Consider the following 25,739-nt stretch of genomic DNA (forward strand, 5'->3'; position numbering starts at 1 on the left):
GAATTCCTAACACGATTCCCTACCAATATGTGGAAAAGTTCGAGTTTGTTTTTGTTTTCAAATAAATCTCATGAATGTATGAGTGAATTCATAGTGAATGTATGAGAAGTACTTGCAATAAGTATTCGCTTTGCAATGAGTCTTCGAGCAAACATGCAACTTCCTATCTTCCGTTTAAATTGCTTTCTCTTTAAAATTTATTGTGTATTTGGAGGTTAGGAAGAAATAATTTGCGTATTTTCAGACTACAATAAATGCTTCATAACCTCTTCCAACGATTAACCTAATATTTCAACCATCTCCTCTTGTACACAGCTACAAATACAAAGATGTTAATGTAACTGTGTCTTCTCAATATTGATGCAAGTGTATGTCAAATTTCACGATTTTTTGTCAAGACAGATACTATGAAAATTATTTTTTAATATTGCAGGAAATGAAAATCTGATGCACAATGTTGAAACCTCAGATTTTCGTCCTTTGGAGAACAATAGTGTTGGAGTGTTAAAATTGTGTGCATTTAAGTTATACCGCTTTATATTTATCATTTGTCATGCTTTCGCGATTACCAAAGAACCTAGATTACTCTAACGACGGTCGTTTATTTGAAAGAGAACGTTCGCAGGAATAAGCTGCATTGAAAGTTTCCTTGACCTATTTTGTGTCGTCACTTTCGGAGAAGTAACCTGTTTCGCGCGCCGTTTGCACAGCGGAAGAGGAAGTTTCCTGTGGGGAACAGTGAAAACGTCTGGCAATAAACTTCATGGCGAGTAAACGGCTCGTTTGCACCGACTTTTCGTAGCTTGCATGACCAATAAGCCGGAAGGCACGTTAATAATGAAATTCTCCTTGCGATGTTGCAAATTATGCTATGTCACGACGCGCCATAATGTGTTTTCACAAAATTATGAGACAAAGCCGAGCCGGACGATGAAACGAGTTTGCAAAAGCCTGCTGGCCTGAATTTTCGAATCCGAAGGTTCCAAGTTTCGAAAAACGCAATTAATTGCACCGGGAAATGAGAAAACTCTCACTATGATTAAACGTTTTTCTTTTTTCTTTTTTTTTTACAGATCGCACGTCTGTAACAGACACTCGATTTAAAATATTCTAAGCACGGATTAATGGGATTTTTGGATTAGATTTAATGAAATATCTTTGGATAGAATGAAAATAATAAAACAGTTAACGTAGGTTATAAAGTTACATCTAACTGATGAAAGGAGAGAAGTTTTGTTGAGGAGGAAATGAGTTTGTTTAAAGGAAAATGCAAAAGAATGAAGGAACCTTTAGATTTTCACGAGCTGCGTGGGTTTAAATAATAATTAGAGAATAAAAATAGTAAAAATAGATTAACGTAGTTCACAAATTTACATCTGATTGACGCAAGGTGAGAAGTTTGCTGAAAAATAGAAAATAAATTTTGAGGTTAGGTTGGCGTTCGGTTGGGGTTAGAGAAAATAAGTTTAAAGATTATACGAAACGCAGTACTAGATATAAAAAAAACTACGTAAACAATTTTAGGAAATGAAAGAGCGATCATAAAAATAAAGAACGAATGACTGAAACACTTTTAAAAATGTCGAATTTGCCATGATTACGATGTAATTCCATTTCGTGTTATTCGACCATTTTCAAGATCATTCAGGTTTCGTAAACTTTCCTCTAGCGTCAGAGGTATGAAAATCAGACTGGAAGCTGTACAAAAGAACATAGCTCGGATCTTTATTGCTGTTTGTCGTGTTCTAGAATTCTAGAAGCTTTTACGATGTTCGTGACGACTCTCGCAGTGCGATGATATACGTGATGGATTAATCATTACATACATCTTGATTGATGACGAACATCTGCTTTGGATTCTTTGCAGGATCATAGGGATAAAGGAGCATTAACCTGTTCCAGGAGGAAGATAAATTATTCCAATCACGCGTCACATATTCGAATACCAGACATTCAGGAATATTCTAACTTATACAACGACAGTTCTACGGTTGATTAAATATTATAGGATTTTTTTATTTATTTAGAAATATTAGAAATTAGGGTTTCCAATTATTTCTATCCTATTTGATAAGTTTATTGATCTATAGATCTATTTACAATGGATTAAACAGGGAACGATGGTTATTTAACGTGGACTAAATACAGTAATGTGATATAACTAAGATAACTAAATAGTTAATTCACAACTCACAAATAGTTTACAACTCATAACAACTCGGCAACTCAACTCTCCATTCCTCACAACTAGACTTCTCACCACTCGACTGTCAACTCACAACTTGACTCCTCGCAACTCGACTCTCCACTCACGACTACTCAACTCGATTCTCCACTCACGACTATCTCAACTTGACTCGCCACCACTCGACTGTCAACTCCCAACTACTTAACTCGATTCTCAACTCCCAACTACTCAACTCGACTCTCAACTCACGACTATCTCAACTCGACTGCTCACCACTCGACTGTCAAATTTTTTTTTTTACGTGGAGAAATCCTTAAGGATACTCGCTGTTGCATCGCAACAGCCGAGTAGTGTCGGACTCTTACCGACTAAAACAGCACAGTGGTCGTCCTGACGTTTGGTAGAAGTGGCCCCGGGTTCTCTTGCGAAAATACTACCGGGGGGCACCCCTCGTCGTCTTCACCCTGCTGTTGTTGGTAGAGGGAGGTGTACTTGACTGAGTTGGGCCGCTAGGGGGACCACACCCCCTCCAGGCGCCCTCTGAGCATGACCTCGACAACCGCTTCGGGGACTAATCTCTCGCCGATGACGAGCCGTGAGACGCGCCGCGGTTCTGCCCACGCTGGACAAAACTCCAGTGTGTGTTGCGGCGTGTCTTCCTCTTCCTCGCAGTGGTGACAGATGGAGGTCACCTCCCGCTGAATTCTTAGCCGGTACTCGCCGAATATTCCATGGCCAGTGAGCACCTGCGTCATCATAAAGGTCAGCGGACCCCGCCTTGGTCTCTCCAGTTTTCCCAGTTGGGAAGTACGGCGCGAACAGCCCGGTGTGGCCGCACAGCGTCCTCCTCGACCAGCCGAGAGCGCCATCGCTCCCAGATCTCCAGCTTCGCCTCTTCCCGGACGTTTGGGGCCGACTAGCTGTCGGACGGCGGCGTCGTCGTACGCCCGTCCAAACGCAGGGCCCTCAGGTGTTCGTACACCCGTCGGAGTGCCTGCTGCTCGAAAGAGGGGAACGCGGCCAGCACAGTCAACGATGCGTAGGATATGGTCCTGTATCACCTCGCTATGCGGATGGCGATCGTCCTCTGCAACCTCCTTAGCAAGATTAGGCTGCGGCGACTCGCCATCAGGTCTTCGGCCCACTCCTGCTCCGCTGATGTTCGGTAGTAGGCCGCATAAGGCGTTGGCTACGGCTGTCACCCTCGGGACCAGAAGCTCGAGGTGCGGTTCGAACGTCTATTGGCTGTCGATGTTGAAACCCAGGTATCTCATTTGGCGTCCCACCGGCACCTCTTTTCCGTTGATGGTCACGGACAGTTCGAGAGGAGGGGTTCCTCTGCGGCGGTGGTCGAAGAACCACAGAGCCTCGGATTTGGCAGGCGATACGCTCAAGCCGAGTCTCTGGATGGCGTGTACCGCGCATGCCACGGCGGCCTCCGTGAGATTCACGGTCTCGTTTCACCAACGTCCCCCGGCCAGGACCAAGGTGTCGCCGGCGTAGCATACCAAGCCTGTGCCCGGGAGCATAGGACATCGAAGGACATAGTCGTAGGCGGTGATCCATAGGATGGGTCCTAGCACGGTACCCTGCGGTACGCTACGCTCGACCGGTTTTCTCTCTTCCCTGTTCCTGCCGATATAGGTGATCCACTTGTCGCTGAGGTATGCCCGGATGACCCCAACGAGATACGCCAGTAGCTCGAAATATCGCAGGGCCTCCACTATCCTGGCCTGGCGGTCCACCCTCGAACGGCCTTGGTCGTGAGATGACGACGCAGCGGGGCCACTCGACTACCCACAACTGCGCCGGTACTGGGGTCTCCCTCCCTTGCACCGTAAACGTGCTTCTTTGTGTGTGCGTGTCCATCATTATTTTCTTTTGAATGTGTTTTCGCCTGGTCGTCAATAAAGTCTCCGTCCTAGTGCCACTCTGTCTTTCGCACCCTAGCCCGGTCGAGGTCGGTGCAGAGTGACGGAGCCCCACGGGAAGGTGAGGTGAGTGGTCTTGGCAGGTATGGGCCCACCAACTTCTCCGAAATTCTCCGCACCGGATCAGCGAAACTGTCAAGCGCCAAAGGCACCGACCAGCCGCCACCCGACTATAGGAGAACATCAGATCCATCGGGGTTTCCCAGGGCATGGTCCTACGCCCTGAGAACCCATAGCCGCTTCATGCTCCCCACTCGACTGTCAACTGCCAACTACTCAACTCGACTCTCAATTCACAACTCCCCACTCGACTCTTCAGGTGACGACCAGCTGGTAACAACTGCCAGGCCCTTTTGGCCTAACAGCACTTAGGCCTTCTCGCAATATTGTTTATGGTTCACCTGATATTTCTTCGGCAATTTGTTCGCGATACTACAATATTAGTACTCAATAATGATTTCGAGTGTTCTAGAGATTTCATTGTTTTAGTGGAAGTTACTTTGCTTCATTTAAACTGGTCTTAGGAAATTGCAAAACGGACAGCAGAGACTTTCGAGCTCTTCGTGAATCTTTTACGTGCCACGCGAAACGTACCTCGCATATAAAGCGAAGAAGTAGAAAATAAGAAAGAGGAAAATAGCAGCGAAATCTCTTATCCCATCGGCCATTCATACAGCAGCTTCTTTCATTTCTATTATATCTGTTATCATAAAAGATATAACTTAGAAAAAACGAAGCTGGCACCCCGCTGGGGGTAGCCACCCACATACTATATTTATTTTTATTTTATTTTTTCTTTTTCTTCACCAATAAGATATAACACTTTACCAAATGTCCATAAGGACAAATTGTAAAATAACCAAAATAAAATTAAAAAAAAATTATATCTGTTGATTGTTCAGTTAGCCACCGGAGAGCCAAAAGTGAAGAGTCGTTAATTGAGAGTTAAATAATCATCGTTTTCTGTTTAATTCAATGTAATAAATCCATCTAATCCTAATTTCTAATCTCTAACATTTCTAACATTCTAACATTCAAAATAACATTCAAAATAAATTCTAAATTTCCGAATAAATTAATAATTTCTGAGTTCTGAATACATTCATCCATGCGTTTGCTCTCTCTATTCCAAAATATAAAAGAACCTCAACATTTTTAATTTATAATCGACGACGAGCTATACGTAAGAAGTATGTAATTAGAGAAAAAGCATGAATTAATCACGAAGTACCTTCGATGTCTCAGTGGCTCTAGAAGGTACTCGCACAATCTCTCATCTTCCAAGGAAGCGTTTTTTAAATCAGGCTTTACGTAAATGGCACGTAATTTAACATAATCGAACTCGATTAACTAAAATATAAATGCTACAATAAACGGTGTGCCACGATACTTGTTCTATCCATTGTGTGTTGCTTTAGCATTAAAATTACCGATATATCAGGCTCAAGAGTGGTTCAACGTCTCGCCAGTGCCGGGAATATGAGAAAGGCCCGTTCAAACTTGATAAATAAAACATCGTAGCGCGATATAACGCGGAACGTGGAGTTTATATGCGGCTGCTTGGATATCGTCTGAACGGAGCGGTATTTTATTCGAGACACGTGACTCTGTAGCCATCAGAGTCGCAAATACATATCCCGGGCGAAGTCCTAGGAATGCCAGGCTTTCGGTGTCCCGCCGGGGAATAAGGGCTGTCTACGTGTCCGCGGTGGCCGAGTGAAAGTCGTGTGGACGACCGAAGCAGGCTCGTGGCCATGGCACAAAGGGGTAGAAACACGGCTGTGTGTCGTGGAGTTGCGTTTACCGAAACTGAAGTTAAATTACGCGTGAGACGCTTTGACTCGTGCTGCAGCGGGCCGTGTCACGTTTCTTGCATCAAACAACGAAGAGAAAGCAAGAAGAAAGCAAGAAATGGAAGAAAGAAATGGACAGAGAGCGTATGCACAGGAAGAGGCTTGAGAGAAGAGAAACGGAGGAAGAAAAAGATGAGAGCATGCACAAACAGATTGAAGAACCTAGAGAGACAGACAGACAGACAGAGAATACAGAGAAAGAAAGACAGAGGTGGATGAAATAGGAGAAAAAGGAGGACGACCGGCCACAAAAGTTAGAAGCCAGGGCGAAATTCTTTGTCGGATCTTAAGCATTGTTGCCGGTGCATCTGGCTTTTTCAACGCGCGAGATAACGAACAGACACTACGGTTCTCCGCGCATTGTCAGCACAAGCCAAGCTTATATAACGTAAATACGATACGCAAAGAATGGCAAGAGACGCGCGCGACTAACAGCGAAGGGAAAGGTAAAGGATGGAGATGCTTCGGAGTCAAACGGATAGAATGAAGAAGGTGCACGCGAGAAAGCTCTGCACTGCGTGAAAGAGATACGATAATGACGGCAATGTTATACCAGCAGGTGTATCTGGGTGATTCAACGGGATAGTCGTATTGGTCTTCTTGGATAACGGGAGTTCTGAAGAGCTGCATACATATTAAATGTGTTCTCTGGTAAAATCAATTACTTCAGGATATTCTTGGAGGAGTTGTCAGTTACTGACTGTTCTACTGCTTATTATATGTGTAATAATGTAAATCCTTGGGGTAATTAAGACGATCAATTCTGGAAAATCGAGTTTATTTTGGGAATAAATTGAATTATATACAATAATTAATAACAAATCTATTAGAAATTTTACCTGTCGAATGGAGAATCGATTTTATAGGCCCTAAATTACCGTTCTTCTCTCGTGATCTAACCTATTCAATAAAATGGTTACCGGTAAAACAAAGCAAAAGTAAATATGTCGGTTGGCGGGTAGTTTGAATTCTATAGAATTTACACCTACCCCCCTTGTGTAGACAACTCCAGTGGAAAAACGTAATTCACTTCATCTTCTGGTTCTATTATACATTCTACACATTCTATTCCTTCACCTTTTGTAATTTCGTTCATGGAGATACAGAGGATAACCTTCAACGGCACGGTGTAGAGAAAATTGATTTGTAATAACCTAAATTCTTGGGGTAATTAAGACGATCGATTCTGGAAAATAGAGTTTATTTTAGGAATAAATTAAATTATATATAATAACCATTAATAACAAATCTACTAGAAATTTTACCTGTCGAATGGAGAATCAATTTTCTAGGTCCTAAATTACCGTTCTTCCCTCGTGATCTAACCTATTCAATAAAATGGTTACCGGTAAAACAAAGCAAAAGTAAATATGTCGGTTGGCGGGTAGTTTGAATTCTATAGAATTTGTATATGTATGTCGTTGAAGAAGTTACTTATACAGTGCTGGGGAAAATAATTGAAAGGTTGCTACTATAAACGGTTCGTATCAGTCAAAAAACCAGGAAATCTATTAAATAAAATAATCGTACAGATAAATTGTTTTGCACAGTATAAGTAAAAACATTCAGGATAACTTGAATTGTTAATTAATTTTTCGCGATTTTTCTACGCCAAACAACTTTATTATCTCGTTTACTTTGTTACAAATGGTTTAATTCTGGACTGTACCCTACGGTTTATTTTTTTAAAAAATAGGTTAAAAACAGTTTTCTGTCTAAAAAATACTAAAGAATATTCCTTAAAGCTTATTTAATCGAGCAATAGTTAACCAGGCGGATATAGTTAGCAAGGACAGTAGGTTATGCGAGTTATCGTAGATGGGGTGGTTAACGCGATCATTGGCTACGAAGGAATTAATAATGGGTCGAGATTAATTGCGTGCTACGCAGATAATCGATGGCCGATGTCCGAGTGCATCTTACGCGTGTTGGCAATTTAATTAGTGGGACATGTTCCCTCCTGTCTAATTATCATAATGATGCAAGGGGCTTCGGTAAATTATCGTAATACGATTCGACTGTGCGCACCACGCATCCACCATTTTATGTCCTTTAATTTCATTTCTCTTTTGAAATTTCTTCATTGTTATTTACGTTATCCAATTAAAAAAAAATTCTTATTTCGAAATATGTACATACTAATCTATCGAATTGTAGAGAGAAACTTGATAGTTGGAGAGAAATTGGATTCGTAACGTTTAAGACTTTTTCCAAATTGTTTTTAATCTACATAATAATAAATCTCTTTAGCAAATGTGTAATTGAAATAAACGAACAAACAAGATCACATACCGTCGTAACAGTATGTATTAGGTTGGCAACTAAGTGATTGCGGATTTTATCATTAGGTGGTATTGACAAAACCCGCAATCACTTAGTTGCCAACCTAATAGTTTGCAGAATAAAATAGGGGTGAAATTCGCAAGAGAACTCGGGACCCCCTCCACAAAGTGAGGCTGGCCACCGTGGAGGTTTTAGCCGGTACGAATCCGGCACTACCCGGCGCCCTCTCCCCGGAGGGCGCGGGGCGCTTATGAAGGTTTCCTCCACGAAAAAAAAAAAAAAATTTTTTTTGAAGAATAAAATACTAAGCGATGCTGCAGAAGAAAAACTCAATTTTTCTAACAATAAAAAAATTCGTACCGATAGGAACGAATATATTAACCACACAATCAATCAAACCTGAAATCTACGTTTCATTCTACCTTTTTTCACTTTTTATTTGACTATTCCGAACTATGTAACTACTCTACCACGTGTCGATGGAATAAAAGAGACTAGATTGAAATTTTGTTACAAGTTATCGGGCTCGAAATTAGCTTCAAATTCTATTCTAACCTCAACATGCCTTCATTATAGAAATATCTTAATTACACCTGCAGATTCGTGTTGACGACGATCATAAAATTGATTGCAGTCGAATTTACCTTGAATTTTTATTCATCGATCTCTCGAAGAGGATTCGTCGATTCGTCCAAGACGAAAAAGATTGACTGGTAGATTACGAGCGTCAGTAACTTTTCTGTCGGTATAGATGGCGCGTACGGATCAATCGTCATTGAATTATCGGCCGAGGCTTCGGTAGAGTACGCCGAGAGAATCCTCGGCTCTCCGACAGGCTATTTTGCGAGATTCGAATTTCCCTGCCGGCGATCGTCATTATAACGCACTTAACATCGCATCGCATCGATTAATTGCGCTCTCTCGCACATCCATCGTGCGGCCATTTGTCGCCTGCTATCCTTCTTCTCGCGTTCACATGTGACACGAAACATCGCGCGTGTTGTACATCGTCGTGTTTTTGCTAATGTGCTAAAATTTTTGATGGATTGATTTTTTATCATTTCTTTGAAACTCAAATGATACGTCATTTGGTATGTTATCTATAGGCGATTGAATTTTCAGAAGACCTAACCTTGCCGAGATAAAGATATTCATTTTCAAGGTTGAGGGGTTTAACGTGTAATATTGGGTAATGTTATCAATATCACCTAATGACAAAATCCGCAGTCACCTAGTTGCCTTCGCAACAAGATACAGAGTAAGAATAGAACACACCCGAACCAGCTGGCTGCTGAAACGTGCAACACAACAAACATCGCAAGAAGACTAAAAAGGAAACACCCAATAGACCTTATAAAAGATATAACTTAGAAAAAACGAAGCTGGCACCCCGCTGGGGGTAGCCACCCACATGCTATATTTATTTTTATTTTATTTTTTCTTTTTTTTCTTTCACCAATAAGATATATAAGGACAAATTGTAAAAAACCAAAATAAAATAAAAAAAACAAACCTAATTGCCAAGCCAATAGTAAGCTGTTGGAAAAATGATTTTTTGATTAATTACGGAAAAAGCGTTTTCACACGGTTGTTGAAAAACTAACCTGTCATGTAAACGGGCTAAAAGAATCTCTTAAAAAAAATTCAGACTTGACTGCTTTTGAATAAAAGTAATGCAAATTACGTAATGTTGGTAATTGTCCAACTTGTCGTATACATTACAATGTGAAGTTGCAATTCTGTTCATTTCCGAGTTGTTTGTTAGCGTACACGCGTAAAAAGTACAAACAGCGAAGAAATTTCTTCACGGTGGGAGAATCTGAGACACGCTTGAAGAATATTGACTGTCGAGTTTTAGCGTGTTTTACTTTAGAGTAACGTTCGTCGTGCTACAAAATCGTTGCAAATTTTTCAAGAGAATTCACAAATTTCACAAAATTTCGAAAGTTCAACATTAAGCAAGACGCACATACTATGAAAAAATATATCAAAATATTCAGAATATTCAAAATGGTTTCTATAATATTTGGCGGATATATAAAACAATTATCTATCTAATATTTTTTTAAATTATAGAAACTCTTTGATCATAGACCTAGAGAATGTAGCAACGTTAAATGCAACTTTTCTACTTTGTAGGTATTTCGGTTTTATAAAAGTTTCAATAAAAAAGAGATAATATTTTGTGGCTTATCGTTGGTTTGTTTTACCGATGTTTCAACCGAGTATGTGTAGACACGTATACATAGTATAGAATTTTTTATTTATTTAGAAATATTAAAAATTAGGGTTTCCAATGATTTCTATCCTATATGATACGTTTATTGATCGATAAATCTGTTTACAATAGATTAAACAGGAAAGGATGGTTATTTAACGTGGACTAAATACAGTAATGTGATATAACTAGGACAACTAAATAGTTAATTGACAACTCACAACTACTGTAACGATTTACAACTCATAACAACTCGGCAACTCAACTCACCACTCCTCATAACTCGACTCCTCGTCACTCGACTGTCAACTCACAACTCAACTCTTAACTCACGACTACCCCGCTCGACTCTTAACTCACGACTACTCCACTCGACTCTTCACTCGCAACTCTCACAACTCCTCCTCATTACTCGACTGTCAACTCACAACTATTCAACTCGACTCCTCACCACTCGACTGTCAACTCATAAATCGACTCTTAACTCACGACTACTTCACTCGACTCTCCACTCACGACTACTCCACTCTACTCTCCACTCGCGACTCTCATAACTCCTCCTCACCACTCGACTGTCAACTCACAACTATTCAACTCGACTCCTCACCACTCGACTGTCAATTCACAACTATTCAACTCAACTCCTCACCACTCGACTCTCAACTCACAACTTCACTCCTCACAACTCGATTCTCCACTCACGATTATCTCAACTTGACTCTCAACTCACGACTACTCAACTTGACTCTCAACTCACGACTACTCAACTCGACTCTCAACTCACGACTACTCAACTCGACTCTCAACTCACGACTACACAACTCGATTCTCAACTCACGACTACTCAACTCGACTCTAAACTCACGACTACTCAACTCGACTCTCAACTCACGACTACTCAACTCGATTCTCAACTCACGACTACTCAACTCGACTCTCAACTCACGACTACTCAACTCGACTCTCAACTCACCACTCCCGCACTCGACTCTTGAGGTGACGACCACCCGGTAAAAACTGCCAAGCCTTTTTGGTACTTAGGCCTTCTCGCAATATTGTTTATGGTACACCCGATATTTCTTGGACCATTTGTTCACGATGCTACACTATTATCATTGGCAATGTCAAAAATTAGACAACGATAGTAGCTTTTGCATATTTCCCTATTCCAGATATCCTACACTTTCTTTATCTGCAATTTAATTTCAAATTAATAACAAACTTAAATAATAACAAAATTCAATATAACCATAATCGAGAAGCTATTCGAAATTTTCAACCAATACGTCAATCCATCAAAAAATTCTTTTAAACGAGTCACAAAAGTCTCCACGAAAGTTAGTCTATCAATTCTGTAGCAAAAACGGTGTAAAAAAGAAAGCAGATCAATGTGCCTCACTTGCCAGGAGCTGCGAAAGACTACACTTTGAGGACAGAAATAATTTTAATATCGCCGGAATCCGGATATATTTTTATCTGACTAGACTCTCCGCTCTTCGAACTTCTTAAAGCTACTGCTTAAAGCTACTGAAACGAACCGGCTTTTTCCCTTCCACCCGTTTTTGCTCGATTTGTCTCAGTCCTTTCCTGACGATGGGTCGCACCACGCCGTGCCACGCCGTGCCACGCCGCGCCGGTAATGAATATCTAGCTGATTTGATCTAACTGCGGATTGATCGCAATGCCCTCCGCGGAGGCGGAGGTTAATCTGATTTAATTCATAATCCTAGATAAGCCTTTTATCATTCGTTTACCGCTTAATTGGGCGACACGGGTCAGTCAGCAAGTAGCACGTGCTCCATTGTAAATAGACCCTCTGCAACATTTGCTTTTTGCTTAAAAATGGTTATGTCGATAGTCCTTGAGATGAAGATGTTCCAATGATTTTCAATAAACTGCTGTTACTATAAAAGTTTATTTATTTCTACGTTCATTTTCAGATGTTTCATTGTCGTAGGATATTATGGATAGACCGTGGATGTTTATGCAAAGAAAAAATATTTTGCCGAGGACAATTAAAAATGCAAACGAGGCAGAGATTTGTTTCACGCGTTAAATATTATCACGAGCACCATACTTGGAATATTTCACACATTCCTGCGTGAATTCATTACATGCGACCTGTGCACGTTTGCGCTTTTGAATTTCCCATAAACGGCGAGATTTAACAAACTTTCATAGTGCAATTACAAATAATTGCAGTTGCTTTGAAAATTATAGGTTTTGCGTAACATCGTCAACATTTACGTTTAAACGACGATAAGGAAAAATTATAGAATTTCACTTGGCAACAGTAAGTTTCCGAATAGATTTACTTCGCCATTTTTATACTCACTGTCCAACCACAGAAAAATTGCTATATCGGAAAACGAAATTCATCGCCACCATTTATAAATAAACTATCGCTACCGCATTTTTCGCCTGTGTGTAAAATACTGCGAACGTACGCGTGCAAAAACTCGCGGTTTGTCAGCCGGTTGACGCAGCAAGACAGTTGCAAACCAAACAGTTGATTACAAAGTGCACTGTATTAATTTATTGCACGCTGAACTATGAAAGCCTCTTACGAACAATCAAAAACACTTCCCAGAACAAATCCACCACTTACTCAAATCATACCTAAGCAACAGAATCTTTGTAGTAAAAATAAAGGATGTATACTCTGAAGTAAAAAACATCAAGGCAGGGCTACCACAAGGAAGCGTCTTAGAGCCAATATTATACACGCTATATACAGCCAACATACCGACACAACTACCAACAGCAAAATACTGACATTCCCAGACGACACGCCTGTACTAGTCAGACACACTAATGCAGAAACAGCAGTCACATTACCACAAGAGCACATCAGAGAAATAGAAAAATGGCTGCCAGATACGTTATATTGTACTATATCTTTTTATCAAATATTTTTGTCGAAATCTATACTCTGCTTTGTTACACGTTGCTTTTGCGTAGTCCGATATTTGTGTGCAGACATCGTAACCGCACTTTGTGGAAAATGATTTTGTTGGGACTGGAGATTTTGCAAAATATCGCCTCTTCTGTCGATATTGGAAAATCTGACTCGCGTTTAACGCGTACATTAATCACGTATTACCACGCCTGCTGCTTGTAATTCGCCACACAGTAGAAATTGGTGTACTGGCTTTTAACGCACGTTCTAACAGGAACATGGAAATATGTCGATGATGATTTGTGATCGTTCTATGGAAAACTAACATAACCTAATCTTCGTTTGGAGTTATGCAAAAGTATTTGCTTGGTTGTTTATCACATATTTTAAATAACATATTACGTTACGAACTGTTATTCAACGAGATTTTACGAATTTGAAAGTGCAGCGTGTATAATCCTACATTTCAATAATTCCGGTTACAACTCACGATTTATCACTTTGCAAATGCAAAGCGTTGTTCCCGATAAGATTTCACGACATGCCGCAGACAGCTATTCCCAGTTTACGGTCTCCAACACAACGGTTTCAATTTCGATTCGTAGACTCGCCGCGTCTTCTGTGCGCCAACCGTCGACTTTTCCCTTTGCCCATCCACCCATTCAACTTTCCCTTTTGATCGCGTAAAACGTTGACAACTGTCGTCTCGTCTATCTGCATGCATCGCGGATGCTTTTTCAATTTCTCGCTGTATGCTCTTTAAAGTTCTTTAAATCTCGAGTCTCATATGTGAGCACGTAGCATGTATTCAGACAAAGTATATCAGATGTGATCATTATACGAGGCTGGAGAAGTTTCTTCGTAATTTTCTTACTTTTCTATGCCGCTTAAAACTCGTTACTTTTCTGTATTTTGTAATGTTAATAGCACTTGTGATTATTCGATCGATATACACGGTGGCTGACGAAAGTATTCGAACGCTTACACTAACAAATTTCAATTAATAAAGTGAGGTGTACTACCATCACACAAAATTATTCGAACGCTAGAACACTGTTGATAGTTTTTCATCTTCCTTTGCATCGAATGTAAACATGAAAATTTTGATACGTTCACTTGAGGTTAGGATATCGTTTCAGTAACAGTGTTACGACCGTTCGCGGAGAGACGCGATCGCGAGGAAACATGTCAGCGAGAGGTGTAAATTCTCCCTACGATTTTAATAGTAAACGCCGCGAACCAGTCGTTCCCCTGTTTCGATTAGGATAACAGAGGTAGTTCAAATGATTGTAACACAGAATTAACAGGGTTAATATAAGCTTCCATGTTTAACAATATTTAAAATTATAATTAACACGTTACAAATGATTTAACGATGATACAACTAGTTTATTATTATAATTCGACTCGACTTTATAATATTTCTCGTTATATTCGTTTGACTAAACGACTTTGATTTTCTTTATCTGAACCTCTCGATGCGTTCGGTTTGAATTCTCGTATGATACTGATTGCCCTTCGAATTTTTCCTTTGTCTCCTCTTGGAGACGACCCCCACCATGCTTGAATCTCGCAAACGTTCGCGCCTATGAGCACGTATGCCCCTTTTTTTGTGTAGGTAAAATAACGGACCGAAGGCGAATCGATGTTTTTTAGAACTCGCTGCTTGATGACAACTATGCGCTTATCGTTACATTGTGTATATCTCGCCGGTCATGTAAGACGATCTGTCTGCGATACTGTAGTACCAAGGGAGATTACCGCGAAACAAGCCATATATTAATGCTGTAAATCATAAAAAAAGATTGACTTTTGCAAAACCTGTATTAATAAATATAATTCTTTTTGGGACAAAGTCATCTTTTCGGACGAGTCAAAGTTTAACATTTTTGGCTCGGATGGGTAAAATTATATGCGGAGAAAACCAAATACGGAATTGGAAATTCGACATTTACATGAAACAGTGAAACACGGAGGTGAAGCGATCATGGTGTGGGGATGCATGGCTGACAGTGGTACCGGAAATTTGATATTTATTGTTGGAATACTTGATAAATGTAAGTATTCCAATATTTTAAAAAATAACCTTAAAGAAAGTGCCCGTAAATTAGGATTATTGGAAGATTTCCACTTCCACCAAGATAATGATCCTAAGCATACTGCTAGAATTGTGAAAAAATGAATCGTATATAACACATTACACATGTTAATTACTCCACCGCAAAGTCCAGACGTAAATCCGATTGAAAATTTATGGACTGAAATCGGAAAAAGATTAAATAAATTCCAGATAACCACAAAGCAAGTATTGAAAGATAAAATTATAGAAATATGGAATTCCGTTGAGAGTAGTTTTACAAAATCATTGGTTTACAGTATGGAACGCCGATTGAGACACGCTATCGCTGCTAAAAGTGGTCCAACAAAATATTAATATTAAATAATTTAATAATATATGTAGCGTTTAAATACTTCTGTCAGTCACTTACAATGCGTGTTTCCAATAAATATATCAATTCCTACCTACGTTGTTGAATCCTTTTCAAATTTTACTGACATAACCTCAAAACTTCCATCTTCCTACTGACATCTGCTTGTCTAAGCAAATTACTTTAATGTACATTATTTCGGCCATTCAAGTTTGCATATGTAAGCGTCGAATACTTTCGTCAGCCATTGTATATCTCTTGAATAATTCAAATTTAATACATTTCGTTTATAGCTGTAACAAAGTAATTGTATGAGCGAGCAACTCTTATCTCACGTAGTCCTAAAAGTCTATGACGAACATTAGAATTTCAAGTCTCTGCGAATGAAATGACATTTCGTATCCTGAAAATTCCACTTTTTAGCGAAAAGAGAAAATTAATAACTGCCAAATCGATGTGTGTCCTACATTAATATTAATATATTGTTACTATATGCTAATATATTTTAATTCTATTCACTGTATCTCTCCACATATTTATTTGTATCCATTAGAACCTTCAAACCATCCATCTTACATATAATATCTGTTTCTTGTTTCAGGTGAGTGAATCCATTGCTCGTCAAGGCAGCGTCGATCCATTTAGGTTTAAGTAAGTTCTATCCTCGTGTTACTAAAGTCGAGCACTTTTGCAATCTTCCGTTATCACGGCTAACGGGACAAGTACAGTTAACCGATAATCTCGAAGACTGACTGGAACCTTGGCAAAGAAACCGGTCTCTCGCGCGAATGTCCCTCGCTCCGCCTCGATCAAGACATTATCGATAAAGACATTGCCTCGATCGGTTGTCCTCGCTCGTGCGTTCTTGTTAAGCTCCGAGAAACACGTCCATTCGCCACACGATGTATTGAACTTGAGGATCGTTTCGTGTCCAAGGCTTAAGACGCTCGAGGATCAACAACATCCTATTGCTTCTGTACAAGGTGTTCCGTATTGCAAGGAGACTGGAAGCTCTCAAGCGGTCGGAACAAACGTTTGATTTTCTAACTTGGGAAAGCAGAGGGAAAGCAGACAATTGTTTAAAGTAAATTTTCCCAAAAACGAGACAATTTTATTCTACATTTTTTATTTTTCTGATTCTTTATTTTTCCACGTAGAATAACTTTCTTTTTGGTCGCGCCCAATTGGTTACAAGACACCCTATATAATAATTTTTCAAACCTGGTTTCAATGGCAAACATATTTTACAACGTACATAATATTTGAGCGTGTGTTTTCTTTCTTCAATTTGTCAAAGCGGATCAGTAAAATGTGCGCTTGTCCTTGATAGGCTTATGGCGATTTACTCGACGTTTATTAACGCGATAAAGCGTATTAAATTGTTTATTCGCGAAGGTAGAAGGATCGTGGCTAAGGTTCTGATCCAGAAAGCCGCGAAAGTGGAAAAACGAGAAAGATAAGCGAAGGATTTGTCGTGTGGGAGAATGGAAGGACGCTAAATCACGACACGACGTACGAGATGTGGGAGTAGAGTAAAGGTTTTCGTTTTTTTTTTTTTAAAGTAAACTGCAAGATGTTTCGTTAGAATGTAGCAATTGAGATTTCGTCTAAAGTCTGTTACAATATTCTTAAATATACAATGAGATTTTCTACTTTCTGCGTACTTGCTTATTTTTATTCTTTAGACTTAAATCTTATCTTCTTAAATCTACAGATGTCGAGGGTTGATCAAAGAATCCAGAATATAGAGATCCGTGTTTTTTTTTTTTTTTTGTATTATTTAATTTGTACTTTGCAATTTGTCCAGCTGGACATTTGGTAAATTTTTCTAGCTTCATTGCTAAATAATAAAAGGTGGATGGCTACCCCCAGCGGGATACCATTTTCCAGTTTGACTATTTTATTTCTTCAGTGAGGTGTTTCCTTTTTAGTCTTCTTTCTATGAGAGTTTTGTCCGCCTCAGCAGCCAGCTGGTTTGGGTGTGTTGCCGTTCTTTCCTTGTATTTTTCTGCGTACCTGCCGATTTCTTCTTTCACCGTTGGTATTTTTAAGTCTTTGCGTATATCCTCGTTTCTGACCTACCAGAGGGCGTTCGCTATTGTTCTCAGTATCTTCGATTGTAGCGACTCTAGTTTATTTATGTGGCTCATTGCTGCTGTCCCCCATAGTGGTATTCCGCACGTCTAAATTGGTTTTATTGTCGTTTTGTATATTTTTAATTTATTTTCTATGCTGAGTTTAGAATTTCGACTCGTTGGCCAGTACATCTGTCTTCTTTTTATCCATATTTTGTCTATAATTGATTTAGTATGTTGCTTCCATGTAAGTTGTGTGTCTAAGTGGAGTGCTAGGTATTTAACTTGCCTTGTTTGTGTTATGTGCGTGCCATTCAATTGGATATTTGGTGGTTCCCCTTTTCTTAGTGTAAATGTAATATGGTTGCATTTATTGGGGTTTGCTTTTATTTGTTTATCTCGTAGCCATTTTTCTATTTTTCTGGTGAGCTCTTGTGGTAATGTGACTGCTGTTTCTGCATTAGTGTGTCTGACTAGTACAGCCGTATCGTCCACGAATGTCAGTATTTTGCTGTAGGTAGTCGTTGGTATGTTGGCTATGTATAGCGTGTGTAATATTGGCCCTACGACGCCTCCTTGCGGTAGCCCTGCCTTGATGTCTTTTACTTCAGAATATACATCATTTATTTTTACTATAAAAGTTCTATTGCTTAGGTATGATTTGAGCAAGTGGTGGATTTGTTCCGGGAAGTGTTTTTTGATTGTTTGTAAGAGGCTTTCATGATTCGCTTTGTCAAATGCTAATCATCTGCTATTAGACGAATTATCGCTTGTATTTAAGTTGCCGAAAAGTTTCCGACTGAGAGGCAATGTTATTCCACTTTACCGATAAGGCAAATTCAAAGAATGATAAAACTTTGCGTGTGAGTAAAGTAAAGTATCTTATCGGCAGTTCTAGCAAAAAAAGTCACTTACAGACGTAAAAACTGGTTTTTCCAAAATTTTATTTACACATTTTGTTTAGTAAACACAATAGAACAATACAAGTTTGGAACCTCTTTTTAGATATCTTTCATGGTTCTTGAGATATTTTACGAATAGGAAATTTCTAAATTTTTCCCGAAAGAAATAATTCCACTCCTTAAAACGAATTATGGCACCAAAGAAAAATAAAGTTGTATTGTACGGATGACGTACTTGTGTGCAAAGCTTCATAATTTTTTGCATTTTCGAGTTGTATAATCTTCCACGTGAGTGAACAATTTTAAAGAAACGAGATCATAGTAATTTTAGGCAGCAATTAAATTGTTATAATATGCATATTATTTTTATTACGGATTTGTTATCTTCGTATGATAAACAAGGAAAAGAAAAATGTCTATATATTTACTCATATTTTCATCGATGCACAATTCCAATCTCTCCAAAGATATTCCAATAAAAATTCCTACATATCAATTTTCCATTGCATCCTCGCTTAACGTTCCAGTTCTCCTTACTACCACCATCTCTCGTAGAAGATATCCGCGTTAGGAATCTTCCGTGCATCTTTATATTTCTAAAACAAATAAACGCTGCCAATCGCGTTTTTAACAATTTAAAGCAAATATTCCGATGCAAAATATTCGTAAGAATAAGAAGAATAAAAAATACAGTTCGCAACTAAGTGATTGCGGATTTTGTCATTAGATGGTAATGACAAAATCTGCAATCACTTAGTTATCAACCCAAAATATTCTGTTTTCTATATTGTTTGGCCTCGTGCGTGCATATCTCTTCAGCTGATAATTCTTAAATCTATTTCATTTATAAATGTGTATGTTGTTCAAATAGTCACTTGTTTCTCATTCGGCTGTTGCCAGAATCTTCTCAAGTTGCAATATTCGTAAGGAGAAAGGGTGTTCGGAATGTATTTAATTCAATAATAAACCCATAATAAGAATGAAAGGAAAGTAGACAGGAAACAAAGAAAACAGTCGAGTTTATTGTCACAAAATGCAATTACATTAAAATAACTGAAGTAACAAAAGGGGTTAAGCTTCTATTAAATGCAGAGGGCAGCATACGAACACGTACAACGATCACCGTAACGATTAAATTCATTTATCGAGCCGATTCGAGGCTCAGAACCAATTATTTCCTCTGCGGTTGATCCTCATAGAAAAAGTTGATTCTGTATCCGTCCAATTCGATGTTCGTACGTTCCTCAGGAACGGATCAATGACGAATATGAAGGTTATGACCGACGAGGCTCTAGAAACCTCCCATGGAAACCATCATAACAAAAAAAAAAAAAACAATTCAAAGTAAAAATTTCCATTGCAGAAAGATACAAATTCGTAAAGCGAGAACTACCTTCTTTTCCCTTGCCCCTGTGCCGCCCCACTATTAATCTTGTTACCAGCTTCTACGAAGAAGCCCAGAAGCCCATTCGTTTGCCTTGAGAACCGAAATTATCGTCTGTGCACCAGCAAAACACAGAAGCCAAGCGTATCATTATCACGCTAAGTGGAAGGATGAAAAGTTGGCGGCGCACGCGTGTCACGGCGTCATCGACGCACCTCTGCACGAATACACAAATAGCTCATTATGACTGCAGCCTGCACTTGCACCCGTCGTGCGCACAACGTAATTCGGGTTAATGATCGTGTGTACGCTCGTGCTCTCGTACTTGTACGCGAAGCAGCACTCGACAACTTGGCCCGGACCAGGCATTCCACTCTCTGGCCATTAGCAAGTGTAATGCCGGTCGTGGCAGCACCACGTTTCTTTGCAACTATCTCGTAGTGGCAACTAAGTGACTGCGGATTTGTCAATACCACCTAATGACAAAATCCGCAATCACTTAGTTGCCAACCCAATATGTTGCAGGCGAACTGTACCACAATTTTTACTGCGAATATTTCACGTTCCAGTGAACTGTAGCAGCAACTATTCGTTTACAGTGTATATTTAGCAGCGCCTTAAACAGCGAAATAATTTATACGCGAGGAAAGCTACTACATATATACGTATTTATGTGTTAGTGGACATATTTTTCATATACGAATAAACAGAAATATTCGCAAGAGAATCGCTAGTGAAATTGGCGTGTGTTCACGAATCGTGAAATTTTCGCTGTAAATATCGAGTTGCCAACTAAGTGATTGCAGATTTTGTCAATACTACCAAATGACAAAATCCTAAAGTTGCCAACCTAATAGACTTAATCTTCCTTTGCTTCCATTGCTTCTCTAGTCGTCTATAGGTTCGTGTCTATAATTCGCTCTCCTTTAGCAACGTCTTATAGCAGTTTTTTTCCTCTTCTTTGTTCTTTTTCTTCGCTTTGATGAAGCAGATAGTGGCTTGTTGGAAATGGGTGTTCGATGATCTTGGTGTTTTGATAGCGGGACGATGAATCATTGGGGCTTTGACGAAGGTGATCAGAAATATGATAGTTAGGGGTTAGGTTGGGGTGATGGTAATGTAGGGATGAGTGCGATGGTCGTTACGATTGCAGTTTCTTTTGTTATCTTTTTAACAAGAGACTGGTAACAATTGTTAAGAATTGTTTGGGTCTCGTTGATAGAATTAATGGTAACTTTTATTCCTAATAAAATAACGTTTATTCTCACTACGCTGTTTTGATTGCCTATGTAGTTTTATTGTATCGCATTGCCATAGGTCGTTGTGTAATTCTGATACTAAAATATTACCTATCGATCTTTACAAGATTTTCACAAGCAGTAGCTCCCAACGCTTTTAAGTGCTTTATTTGAAATTTACTTTAACTAAAAAATAAGACAATTTAAATAAATAAAATGAAGAAACTAATTCACTTAAATATCAATTTTATTTATACTATTGTTGTATTTTGTAATTTGTAAATGTATGATATATCTTGAAACAATTTCCAGGATGCACTCCTGCTTTTCTTTCTCACGTTTCACAAAGAAAGATGAGACTCGACAAAGGAGCTTTTGAGATAAAAACTGATGTCGTGTCACACTCGACATAGCAGTGCAAAAAGTTAACAACGATAATTATTAATTCACATTTCTGTATATCAATGTTTGTCTAAAATTATATTTGATAACAAGTAGTTGTTAAGATTATAATTTTTCTCGTTGTCTTTTTAAGATACTATCTGGAAATATTTATTTTAGTCTGTTCTATTTAATTATTTTCTATTAAATTAATTAAATTAATTAAATTAATTGTTGTATTTAATCTATTTAATTAATAAATTTTAAATATTTATTTAATTATTTTAATCTTAAAATAATCCAGAAACATTTGAAGATAAATATATCTTACAGCTTTTAACATAATTATAAACATTACCTTACGACAATGAACGCATGTTGGTGTATATTTTTGAAAAGACTCGTAATTCAACAACTTGTATTTCTACCGAGATCTATTCGCTGAGAAAAGAAATTATTTAACGAAATGGTAGCGCATTACCTGCGTTATGTAAACCGAGACCCTGACCTAGGTTCTACCGTATCCTCCCGTGAGATTTAAAGCGGAGAATGCGTGGATTTTCAAGTCAGTGGTCACAATGAATTTACCTTCTCTCCGAACGAGTATTTAGAAGGCGGGTCACAGAAGAGAACAATGAGAAATAGAGCTACTGAGACACGATGCTCGTTGGAAATGCGAAATAGACTTTCCACGGTCGTAGAATAAATCAACATTTAACTCAAATTGTTTAGAAAGATGTTTGTACTCTGCGATGTTCTCCATTTTGAAATTTTTGAAATTTCAATACGAAATACGTGTAAATGTACTCTTCATCATTCATCTTCATAATTTACGATAACTCACATATTACAATTTGCCAGTTTTACGTATGCTGCACAGTTGAACGCTTTACCTTGTCTTTTTCCTTACTTTCTATTTGCTTATCTATGTTTTAAAACTACTCAGCTTAGCTCTATATAAAAAAGTATGTATTTGTGCTGCAATTCGTTTGAGGTGGATTAAACGTGTAGGTGTATTTAATTAATAACGTAACGAGTGGACGAATTCGCAATAGTCAGTTGTATTAAAATAAGTATAAATATGAGAGATAGTGTACGCTAGTTATAATCGTCGATCGCTCAATGCTACTATACCGATCGAAGAAAGGATAACAATAATCTCCGAGGGGGTACGTTCATCCATTTATATCGACAGATGGTAGCACAAAAAGTTAATATTCTTATGTAACTCCGGCTGAAGATTACAAGAAACGACAATAACAATCTTTGCGGAGTTCGTTTGCCCCTAGACTTCGTAAACCAAAACAATCGTTAGTATTCTGTCGAAGTAATTACTTCAAGAAAAACTCTACATCTTTGCTTTTGTATATCCGTGACCTGGAGACCATTGTTATGAAGAGAATAGAATTTAGTGAAAAAATTCGAAATAAGGAGAGGTGCATATTATTGTGCCTTTGAATATAAATGTTGTTTTGGATTACAAGGTCTAGAAACAAAGGAGCTATAAATATATTTCTATGTATGTTTCTTGTAGTCATCAGCTACAACTACAAGGTTAACTTTTTGGTAATGTCATTTGATATGAACGTGCTCCCTATCCTTCTTTTTATTCTATTGTAACATTGTAAGAGTGAGGATCTGCATCAGCATACACTATACCTGTACTTACATTTGTGCCTATACTTATTTCAATATATTTTTCCATTACAAATTCATCCACTCGTTCCTCTATCACTTAACCTCAACAATATCATATATTCAATTAATAAATAATGGTAACAATTTATTTGATTTTGACCTCATATACTATACTTGTACTTATACTTATATTTCTATATATATTTTTCTATTACAAATTTATCCACTCGTTGCTCTATCTGTCAATTTCAACATATTCAAAGACACAATAATATGGGTCTCTCCCAGATTCCAATTTTTCGTTGACTTTTCTACTCTCATGTGCAACTACATCACTCCCTTAACAATGATAACGTCTTTTTCTGTTTTATTTGTTTTACAAAGGTTGTCGCAGGTAGATTTTACATACCAAGCGAGTTCTATTGCTTTTAATATATCAGCTCAATAATAATCAGAGAATCCATAATCATTTTTAACCCCTTGCTTTAGAATAGCATTTCATCACTGATTATAGATTATATAATTTGATAAATTGTTTATACTTTTTAATACTATTTTGATACTATTTGATAATATTTGTTTACATCTAGCAATCTTTGTTTAAAAGACCTTTGATTACAATTTTTAGTTTGTTTCTTAGAATCGTCGTTACTAATTTCCTTGAGATTCTTCATCAAGTAGAATTTCGTTAGAAAAGTAGAAACATGTTATAAGGTTCAAGTTCACTTCGGGTTCATTACCCTTCATTTCTTCAATCCCGCGGGATTAATTCTAAGCCTGTTAATTCACAGAATTATGTTTGCCTCAGAAATCTAACAAATTACATTCTATGTATTCAGAAAATTGTTCTCCCTAGAAGTCGGTATTATAATATTTTTAACATACGACTTAAAGAAGCTACTTTACCACGTCCATGTGACATTATTTGTATATACATTTTTTCATCCATAAATTGTGTCTTTTAGATACAATCAATTATCTTAAACCGAAGTTAGTCTTAACACTTTACCGACCTCTGGCGATTCAACAGCATATGTACGTCCGACCGGCATCTCAGGCGCAGATTCTCCCTGGCGCTGGCTCTGTTTCGGTTTAAACTCTCCAATACCATTCTTTTTGCTCATTGCGAACGGTACGTTTTTCAAATTGGTATAAAACTGTGGGAGCTTACAAAGCAACGCAGCTGAGCAAGGTACCTTAGTACTAAATAGCAAAGTACTGCTCAAATAATAAGAAAGATTGTCAGCGACAAAAAAACGGTTAATTGGCTATCGGTCGGTAAAGTGTTAAACTACAAACATAAAACAGCCTACAACACATCCATTTATACGAAGAAACTTGCTTCGTTTATAATCATCGTTTGTTTCATCGTCTAAATTCCAACAATTGTTCGCCAGTATTACCCTCTTATCGCGAAAATGCCACGCGAGACTAACAGGCCTTCTTGAAACTTGATGGCAATTCTCCTCGACGCTGAACATTAATTAGCAATCGTTCGTTATTCGAGGACGACACTTGTGAACCGATACTTCCTATTGTCATTAATTATCGCTCGTTAACGATTAATTACTCCGCGGTTGTTTTTCGTTGGCGATGAAGCCAGGTGCAAGGGACAAGCAGAAAAGGAAAAAGAACGTGAGAACGAAATTTCTGGATATCGAGATCTCTGTTAGATAAATCCGTGAATCGATTGGTGAACACGAATATTCGCTTGTATATGTGCTCGTATTGTCATTAATCGGTTGGTAATTAGCGACTGCTAATTGTAGCGTTGTTTCTCGTCGAAACGCGATAAAAGCTGACTCGAAAACGAAGTTAAAAAAGCTGTCCGGGGAATGATGGAATCAGCTTTCTGGAAATTAGCCTTTTTATGAACAATCGATAATTGATAAGTAATCGCTTGAAATTTGTAATTGGATCACTAGATTGCACACTGTTGATAATTCACAGGTGTATTTTCTTTCTGTCTGTTGTGATATTTTAGTAATAGAAATTTGAAAAATTCAATGAACATTTTAATACGGTTATAAGTAATATAATTAAGATACAAGTAATTAACTGCACGTTTGCGTGTAAACAATTATTAAATAATGGTGGAAATTGTTTGAAATATTGTAAATCATTACTACGAATTCTGGGATACTATAGTGTAATAGATACTGAATTCTCTATTTACTTTTGCTTTATATTTAAGAGATGGTATGGTAGTTTTCTTTTTATTATTCATATGTGTACTTATTAACATGGCATCGAAAAGAGGTGAAAAAACAGAAGGAAAGAGAAATTAAAACGTCTAATGTTTCAAAAATGTTTAAAGGCG

The 25,739-nt window shown here is 38.2% G+C and overlaps 1 protein-coding gene and 2 long non-coding RNA genes across 9 annotated transcripts in view; 1 reads left to right on the forward strand and 2 right to left on the reverse strand.

The window, feature by feature from the left end:
* The window catches only part of LOC132915426 (uncharacterized), a 29,877-nt gene extending 4,711 nt beyond the window's left edge, over positions 1-25,166 (reverse strand). Inside the window, exon 1 of the long non-coding RNA XR_009659860.1 lies at positions 23,441-25,166. This is a non-coding gene — a long non-coding RNA (uncharacterized LOC132915426). The remainder of the gene's footprint in view (positions 1-23,440) is intronic.
* The window catches only part of LOC132915408 (tyrosine-protein kinase Btk), a 358,897-nt gene that overhangs the window by 199,940 nt on the left and 133,218 nt on the right, over positions 1-25,739 (forward strand). The gene's annotated exons all lie outside the window — the stretch shown is intronic.
* Positions 1-25,739, reverse strand: part of LOC132915424 (uncharacterized) — a 98,019-nt gene that overhangs the window by 65,227 nt on the left and 7,053 nt on the right. The window lies entirely within an intron of this gene.

This window comes from Bombus pascuorum, chromosome 17 (genome assembly GCF_905332965.1).
Source record: "Bombus pascuorum chromosome 17, iyBomPasc1.1, whole genome shotgun sequence".
Classification (NCBI taxonomy): domain Eukaryota; kingdom Metazoa; phylum Arthropoda; class Insecta; order Hymenoptera; family Apidae; genus Bombus; species Bombus pascuorum.